The 9,422-nt window shown below is 42.3% G+C and overlaps 1 pseudogene; it reads right to left on the reverse strand.

Moving 5' to 3' along the window:
• Positions 1-8,149: 8,149 nt before the first annotated feature.
• On the reverse strand, positions 8,150-8,387 carry LOC123109413 (uncharacterized; annotated as a pseudogene).
• Positions 8,388-9,422: the final 1,035 nt, after the last annotated feature.

Consider the following 9,422-nt stretch of genomic DNA (forward strand, 5'->3'; position numbering starts at 1 on the left):
GAAACTCCATGCAAATGGACCGTTTGGACTCACTTGATTTTGAATCACTTGAGACATGCAAATCATACCACATGGGCAAGATGACTGAAAGCCTCGTTTTCAGTAAAATAGAACTAGAAAGCAACTTGTTGGAAGTAATACATTTTGATGTGTGCAATCCAATGAGTGCTGAGGCATGTAGTGGATATCGTTATGTTCTTACTTCACAGATGATTTGAGTAGATGTTCAGTATATTTACTTGATGAATCACGAGTCTGAATTATTGAAAGGTTCAAGTAATTTCAGGGTGAAGTTAAAAGATCGTCGTGACAAGAGGATAAAATATCTATGATATGATCATAGAGATGAATATCTGAATTACGAGTTTGGCACAGAATTAAGACATTGTGGAAATTGTTTCACAACTAATACAGCCTGGAACACCATAGTGTGATGGTGTGTCCGAACATCATAACTGCACCCTATTGGATATGATGCATACCATGATGTCTCTTATCGAATTACCACGATAGTTTATGGGTTAGGCATTAAAGACAACCACATTCACTTTAAAAGGGCACCACGTAATTCCGATGAGATGACACCGTATGAACTATGGTTTAGAGAAACCCAAGCTGTCATTTCTTAGAAGTTTGGGGTTGCGACGCTTATGTGAAAAAGTTTCAGGCTGATAAGCTCGAACCCAAAGCGTATAAATGCATCTTCATAGGACACCCAAAACAGTTGGGTATACCTCCTGTCTCAGATTCGAAAGCAATAAGGGGTTGTTTCTAGAATCGGGTCCTTTCTCGAGGAAAAATTTCTCTCGAAAGAATTGAGTGGGAGGATGGTGGAGACTTGATGAGGTTATTGAACCGTCTCTTCAACTAGTGTGTGGCAGGGCACATGAAGTTGTTCCTGTGGCACCTACACCAATTGAAGTGGAAGCTTATGATAGTGATCATGAAACTTCAGATCAAGTCACTACCAAACCTCGTAGGATGACAAGGATGCGTACTACTTCTGAGTGGTACGTAATCCTGTCTTGGAAGTCATGTTGCTAGACAACAATGAACCTACGAGCTATGGAGAAGCGATGGTGGGCCTGGATTCCAAAATGGCTCGAGGCCATATAATCCGAGAGAGGATCCATATATGAAAACAAAGTGTAGACTTTGGGAGAACTACTTGATGGTCGTAAGGCTGTTAGGTACATATGGATTTTAAAACGAAGACGGACAATGATGGTAAGTATCACCATTAAGAAAGCTTGACTTGTCATTAAGATTTTTCCAACAAGTTCAAGGAGTTGACTATGATGAGACTTTCCCACTCGTAGCGATGCTATGAGTCTGTTGGAATTATATTAGCGATTACTGCATTATTTATGAAATCTTGCAGATAGGATGTCAAAAACATTGTTTTCTCAACGATTTTCTTGAGGAAAGGTTGTATGTGATACAACCGGAAGGTTTTGTGAATCCTGAAAGATGCTAATAAGTATGCAAAGCTCCAGCAATCCTTCTAAGGACTGGAGTAAGCATCTCGGAGTTGGAATGTATGCTTTGATGAGATGATCAAAGATTTTGGGTGTATACAAAGTTTATGAGAAACTTGTATTTCCAAAGAAGTGAGTGGGAGCACTATAGAATTTCTGATAAATATATGTTGTTGACATATTGTTGATCAAAAATGACGTAGAATTTCTGGAAAGCATATAGGGTTATTTGAAAGGTGTTTTTCAATGGAAAGCCTGGATTAAGCTACATGAACATTGAGCATCAAGGTCTATAAGGATAGATCAAAATTCTTAATGGTACTTTCAAATGAGCACATACCTTGACATGATCAAGGTCTATAAGGATGGATCAGTCAAAGAAGGAGTTCTTGCCTGAGTTGTAAGGTATGAAGTTAAGCTCGACCACGGCAGAAGAAAGAGGAAGGACGAAGGTCGTCCCCTATGCTTTTATCATAGGCTCTCTACAGTATGCTATGCTGTGTACCGCACCTGAAGTGTGCCTTGCCATGAGTCAGTCAAGGGGTACAAGAGTGATCCAAGAATGGATCACAGGACAGCGGTCAAAGTTATCCTTAGTAACTAGTGGACTAAGGAATTTTCTCGATTATGGAGGTGGTAAAAGAGTTCGTCGTAAAGGGTTACGCCGATGCAAACTTTGACACTAATCCAGATTATTCTGAGTAGTAAACTGGATTCGTATAGTAGAACAGTTGTTTGGAATAGCTCCAAATAGAACGTGGTAGCTGCATCTAGGAGATGACATAGAGATTTATAAAGAACACACAGATCTAAAAGGTTCAGATCCGTTGACTATAACATCTCTCACAAGCATAACATGATCAAACCCAGAACTCATCGAGTGTTAATCACATGGTAATGTGAACTATATTATTGACTCTAGTAGACTCTTTGGGTGTTAGTCACATGGGGATGTGACCTTGAGTGTTAGTCACATAGCGATGTGAACTGGATTATTGACTCTAGTGCAAGTGGGAGACTGTTGGAAATATGCCCTAGAGGCAATAATAAATTGGTTATTATTATATTTCCTTGTTCATGATAATCGTTTATTATCCATGCTAGAATTGTATTGATAGGAAACTCAGATACATGTGTGGATACATAGACAACACCATGTCCCTAGTAAGCCTCTAATTGACTAGCTCGTTGATCAATAGATGGTTACGGTTTCCTGACCATGGACATTGGATGTCATTGATAACGGGATCACATCACTAGAAGAATGATGTGATGGACAAGACCCAATCCTAAGCCTAGCACAAGATCATGTAGTTCGTATGCTAAAGCTTTTCTAATGTCAAGTATCATTTCCTTAGACCATGAGATTGTGCAACTCCCGGATACCGTAGGAGTGCTTTGGGTGTTCCAAACGTCACAACGTAACTGGGTGGCTATAAAGGTACACTACAGGTATCTCTGAAAGTGTCTGTTGGGTTGGCACGAATCGAGACTGGGATTTGTCACTCCGTGTAAACGGAGAGGTATCTCTAGGCCCACTCGGTAGGACATCATCATAATGTGCACAATGTGATCAAGGAGTTGATCACGGGATGATGTGTTACGAAACGAGTAAAGAGACTTGCCGGTAACGAGATTGAACAAGGTATCGGGATACCGACGATCGAATCTCGGGCAAGTATCGTACCGATAGACAAAGGGAATTGCATACGGGATTGATTAAGTCCTTGACATAGTGGTTCATCCGATGAGATCATCGTGGAACATGTGGGAGCCAACATGGGTATCCAGATCCCGCTGTTGGTTATTGACCGGAGAGTCATCTCGGTCATGTCTGCATGTCTCCCGAACCCGTAGGGTCTACACACTTAAGGTTCGGTGACGCTAGGGTTATAGAGATATTAGTATGCGGTAACCCAAAAGTTGTTCGGAGTCCCGGATGAGATCCCGGACGTCACGAGGAGTTCCGGAATGGTCCGGAGGTAAAGATTTATATATAGGAAGTGCTATTTCGGCCATCGGGACAAGTTTCGGGGTCACCGGTATTGTACTGGGACCACCGGAAGGGTCCCGGGGGTCCACCGGGTGGGGCCACCTGCCCCGGGGGGCCACATGGGCTGTAGGGGGTGCGCCTTGGCCTATATGGGCCAAGGGCACCAGCCCCAAGAGGCCCATGCGCCAAGAGAAGAGGGAAAGGGAGAGTCCTAAAGGGGGAAGGCACCTGCGAGGTGCCTTAGGGAGGAGGGACTCCTCCCTTGGCCGCACCCTTCCTTGGAGGAAGGGCCAAGGCTGCGCCCCCCCCCCCTCTCCCTTGGCCCTATATATAGTGGGGGAAGGGAGGGCAGCAAAACCTAAGCCCTGTTGGAATCCCGCTACTTCCACCACCACGCCGTCGTTCTGCTGGATCTCCATCAACCTCTCCTTCCCCCTTGCTGGATCAAGAAGGAGGAGACGTCGCTGCTCCGTACGTGTGTTGAACGCGGAGGTGCCATCCGTTCGGCGCTAGGATCATCGGTGATTTGGATCACGACGAGTACGACTCCATCAACCCCGTTCTCTTGAACGCTTCCGCGCGCGATCTACAAGGGTATGTAGATCCACTCCTCCCTCGTTGCTAGATGACTCCATAGATTGATCTTGGTGACACGTAGGAAAATTTTGAATTATTGCTACGTTCCCGAACAAGATCTACTCTTGTACTACCCATATCATCAACATTAATCAAGCAGGATGTAGGGTTTTACCTCCATTAAGAGGGCCCGAACCTGGGTAAAACTTCGTGTCCCTTGCTTCCTGTTACCATCCGGCCTAGACACACAGTTCGGGACCCCCTACCTGAGATCCGCCAGTTTTGACACCGACAGTTCTGCTTTGGGATGGCCAAAGACGAGCAGGATACTTACTAACAATTGTTCGGGTGTGAATTAGGTTCTTTACCTTTTAGTTATCTGGGCATACCTATTCATCACCGTAAGCTATCTAATAAAGAATGAAAATGTATCGAAGATCGAATTGAGAAAAAGCTAAGCTGCTGGAAGGGTAAGCTTATGTCGTATGGAGGTTGGTTAGTGCTGATTAATTCGGTATTGACTAGTATGATGATGTTCCTATTATCGTTCTTTAAAATTCCGAAAGGGGTGCGAAAGCGACTTGATTTCTTTAGATCTCGGTTTTTCTGGCAGTTAGATGAGGCCAAGAGGAAATACCGACTCGCGCGATGGGATATCCTTTGCCGCCCAAAAGACCAGGGGGGTCTGGGGATTGAAAACTTAGAAATCAAGAATAAGTGTCTTTTGAGTAAATGGCTCTACAGGTTAGAGGCAGAGCCGGAGGGCATGTGGGCACAGATTTTGCAAAATAAATATTTGCAATCGAAAACACTCGCTCAGGTTACCATGAGACCAACTGATTCGCCATTCTGGAAAGGGCTTAGGACGAAGGATTTTTTTCGTAGGGTCAAATTCTTGGTTGGCAATGGGATGTCAACAAGATTTTGGGAGGATACGTGGTTGGGAGAGATGCCTTTAGCCATCCAATATCCAACCCTGTATAACATTGTGCAACGTAAGTAGGACTACGTAGGCACATTTTTCCAAACAATCCCTTTGAATATCCAGTTTAGACGGGCGTTGGTTGGGGAGCGATGGACAGCCTGGATGCACCTTGTTCGGAGATTGATAGATGTTCAACTCTCCGACCAGCCAGATTCGACGCAATGGACATTAGCTAAAAATGGGAATTTTATAGTGAAGTCGTTTTATATGGATTTGATTAATTCTGGTCCAATCTCAAGAACGTTGCATATCTAGAAGATTAAGGTTCCCTTGCGAATCAATTTTTTTATGTGGTTTGTCCACAAGCAAGTTATTCTCACCAAGGACAACCTAATTAAGAGGCGTTGGGTAGGTAGTTCACGTTGTTGTTTTTGCGATCATGATGAAACAATACAACATTTATTCATTGACTGCCCACTAGCCAAATTGCTTTGGAGAACGATTCATATAGCCTTCAACATTAACCCTCCAGTTGACATTGACTCGTTGTTCGGAACATGGTTAGCTGGGGTTGAATACACTATTGCGGCTCGTATTCGGATTGGAATATGTGCGTTTTTGTGGGCTATATGGAACTTTCGGAATGATTTTATTTTTAACAGACAATACAATTTAAATTTCTTGCATGTTATCTTTAGAGCTACTGCTTGGATCCGTACGTGGTCCTTACTCACTCCTATGGACTCCAGGGAGCCTTTGGTTACTGGGTGCACCCAGTGAGAGATGGTAGCACGGGCTATATTCAACCAGTTCGGATGGCGGTCGCATAGCAGGATAGGACTCTAGGAGTCATATCATATATCTTGTCGTACCGGTTGTGATTCTCGGTGTGTACTTTTCTATTTTTCATTTCATCTTGCTCCGCTTGCGAGTTGTAATACTTTTATGACTTTGTGGTAGTTTGCGAACTTTTAATAAGCTGGCTGCATGCAACGTTATGATGCAGAGGTTGGGGGTAAACCTCCATTTCCAAAAAAACAAATGATGGTCCTGATCACATCAGGCACAATATTAAACCAGTAGGTCCCAGGGTCATGTTCTGCAGATCTAGCAAGAACATGAGCTGCCACATACAAGATTTAAACTTAAGAGCCCTACTTTTGATGTCATATATTATGGCACCTATTTGAGATTTATCAGTTGTCAACTTCTTCACCTCAGTGACTACAGTAGCACAATCAGATGCCATAATAATGGATTGGAAGCCAGCTTCTTCAGTGAAGGATAAGGCATGTCGCGCTATGGCTTCAGCAAGTTCTGGGTCTTCCACCTGGTCCACATAGCATCTGCAAGCAGCCCGTACCACTCCCGGATGGTCACGGATGACAACTCTGATACCCATACGACACGAGTCTGAGAGATTGTTGCATCTGTATTGATCATAACCGACCCTTCCGGCGGTGGCGACCACTTTGGGGTTGATGCTTGGGCCTCACACCTAGTAAGGTGAGTCGATCTGGAATTATTTAGGATAACAAAATCAATATATGGATTAATCTTCCCAACTACACGTTGTGGGTGAATGAAACTCTCCCCATTGCTAATGTTATTTCTATTTTCCCAAATGTGCCAAAGAGCAATCGTGAAACACCAAAAATTGGAACTCAGGAGCCTCATTAATCCATTCCAGTAGCAATTGACGAGTATGTAAAAAAATTCTTCAGTTTTAAGGAAATATTATTATATTTCTTCAGTTCAGTCCAGATTTCTTTAGTGTAATGACAGTGGAAGAAACAATGATCCACTGTCTCAAATCTATTGCATACGAGGCAATCATACCTTGTTTTATTGATCTTTTTTGAAGATTGTCATCGGTAGGTAGACAATTTTGTGCCATTCTCCATACGAAGATTTTCATTTTGTCCGGTCATTTTACCTTCCAAAGCTTCTCCCATAATTTTCCATCGGCTTCACTGTTTGACGTAGAACCTTTTCCATTTGCACTTCGCTCTTGCCACAGCAATTGCGTTCTTGCAAAGTTGTAGCCTGACCTAACAGTATAGTATCCGCTTTTGGTAAAAGGCCAAGATACAAAGTCACTACATCCTTCTGAACTTAAAAGGGATTTTGAGTACTATATATGTCTGCAATATCTTGTGAAAATATTTTCTTCACAGCCTCCTCATCCCAAGACCTTCCACCTGAACATAAGAGGGTATGAACACTCTGATTATCTAGCACTGGGATATTTGTAGATACTGTTCCAGGAGGTATTCTTGGGATCCAGTTATCATTAGCCATGGATATTTGCTTGCCATCTCGCACCCTCCAAATCAAACTTCTTTTCAGAAGTTTTTTGCCAAAGCAGATGCTTCACCATGTGTATGGGGTAGATCTTGGAGAACCCGAGCTCAAAAAATCCCCTTCAGGGAAGTATTTTCCTTTCATGACTCTATAGCATAGGGAATGGGTGTCCATAAGTAGGCGCCAACATTGTTTGGCCAACATGGCCTGATTGAACAGGACCATGTCCCTAAATCCCATCCCTCCCAAATATTTAGGAGTGGAACGGCATTTCCAAGATCTCCAATGGAGTTTCCTCTTCCCATCTTCAATTCCCCACCAAAAATTACAGATTGGTTTCCTCATATTTATCACAGACTGTTGCTAGGATTTGAAAGCAGCTCATCACATAAGTTAGGATAGCTTGTGCCACAGATATCAGGAGTACCTCCTTACCTGCGCGTGATAAAGGTCTGTCATTCCACCCATTTAACCATCTCCACAGCCTACCAGTGAGATAGTTAAATTTAATCATTAGAGATTGGGCCACCCAGGAAGGTATAACAAGATATGTAGCCTGAAGAGATTCATCGTAAACCTCCAATATGTTCTTGACTCTTTCTTTGACTTGATCATTACAATGATTCCTAAAGAAAATTGATGATTTTCGCAGATTAATTCATTGGCCAGAACCATTGCAATAAGTCTTCAGTGCCGATTTTAGAGTGTAAGTACTTTTGGCATCTCCCTTCATAGAGAAAACACTGTCACCAATATCACATCCGTAAAATTAACTGTGCCAGATTTCTGCACGGCCGGTCACCCACGCCCTCGCCCGCTCGATCGGCTATCTCCCTAGCTTGCTAGCACAAAATGAGATCAACACATTTTTATAGTCTTTCAGACAACCTCTAGGCCATTTCGCAAAAAAAATGATAACCTCTAGGCCACCCTGTGCCAGTGTGAGCCACTACAGCCGTCAGATGGCACCCATTAGGTGGAATCCTAGCCCTTAATCATGCTCTGACCCAGAGGTCAGAATGCAACAACCAGATTGAAGTGGTTGCCTCTTTATTGGTAAAGGATGCAACGGTATGAGCCTATAGAACAAACCCTGTTTAATTAAGTTTGTAAATGAGATCATTACTTTGGTTCATTTCAGTGATTGTATTCCTGGTGAGGTGGCATACAGATCTGAATGTCATTTTTATTACTTATGTTGTTCATTGTACTGCCATGATCGATAATTAATAGACCGAAACTTTTTCTTAAAAAAAGACATCACTATTACATGAGGATAAGGTCATAAGGATCGAATATCCAATTCTGAGTCCGGGCTCATCTGCACGCGGTCAAGAAACAATTCATAGAAAATTCAAAGAAAAACAAAAAAAATTATGCAAGGTAGATAATTTGGTGCGTGATGTTCGCTCCAAATTTCAGAGCATTTGGACATCTGACTAGCTCTCAGCAAAAAAGATAAATTGGGTCAGAACAGTATATGAACAATACACTTTTTCACAGACCCTAAATATGTATTTTTTGCCGAGAGCTACTCAGATGTCCAAATAATTTAAAATTTGTAGCGGACATCACGCACCAAATTATCTACCATGCCAAAAAAAATTGGAATTTTTGAATTATTCTAGTATTTGTTTTGAAGTTTTTATTCAACGCGGGTGCAGATAAGCCTGGGAGCCAACACGCCTCACTCCATAATGATCTTCTTCACAGAGAAAAAAACATGGCAATAATGATTTAAATAGGGTTTTGCAAATTCTAGCATAACATCGCTAATTCAACTTCTTGTCTTTCCGATGCAATGTCAAGATTTAGGTGTTTTCTGTAGCACTGCTGCGTCTTGGGAGCTCCTGGAGCACACGTGCGTCAAACATGGACCCCTATATCTGGCATTCAGCGAGACCTAGGGAACCCTGGCGGAACCGGAGGGCAAATTGCCCCTGTCCAGGCCCGCAAGCGGCCACAACCTCTTTTTTTTATGTTTTTGTGTTTGTTTTTACTTTATTTTTGTTTATACAATGAAACATTCAAACAATGTTAAATGCTTAAATAAACAATGTAAAACATTTTCTGCTATACTTTTTTACTTGTATTTGTTTAAATTATTATTAAAAAAATATACAAAAAATATTTAAAAAGTTAAATG

Source organism: Triticum aestivum, chromosome 5A (genome assembly GCF_018294505.1).
Source record: "Triticum aestivum cultivar Chinese Spring chromosome 5A, IWGSC CS RefSeq v2.1, whole genome shotgun sequence".
NCBI lineage: Eukaryota > Viridiplantae > Streptophyta > Magnoliopsida > Poales > Poaceae > Triticum > Triticum aestivum.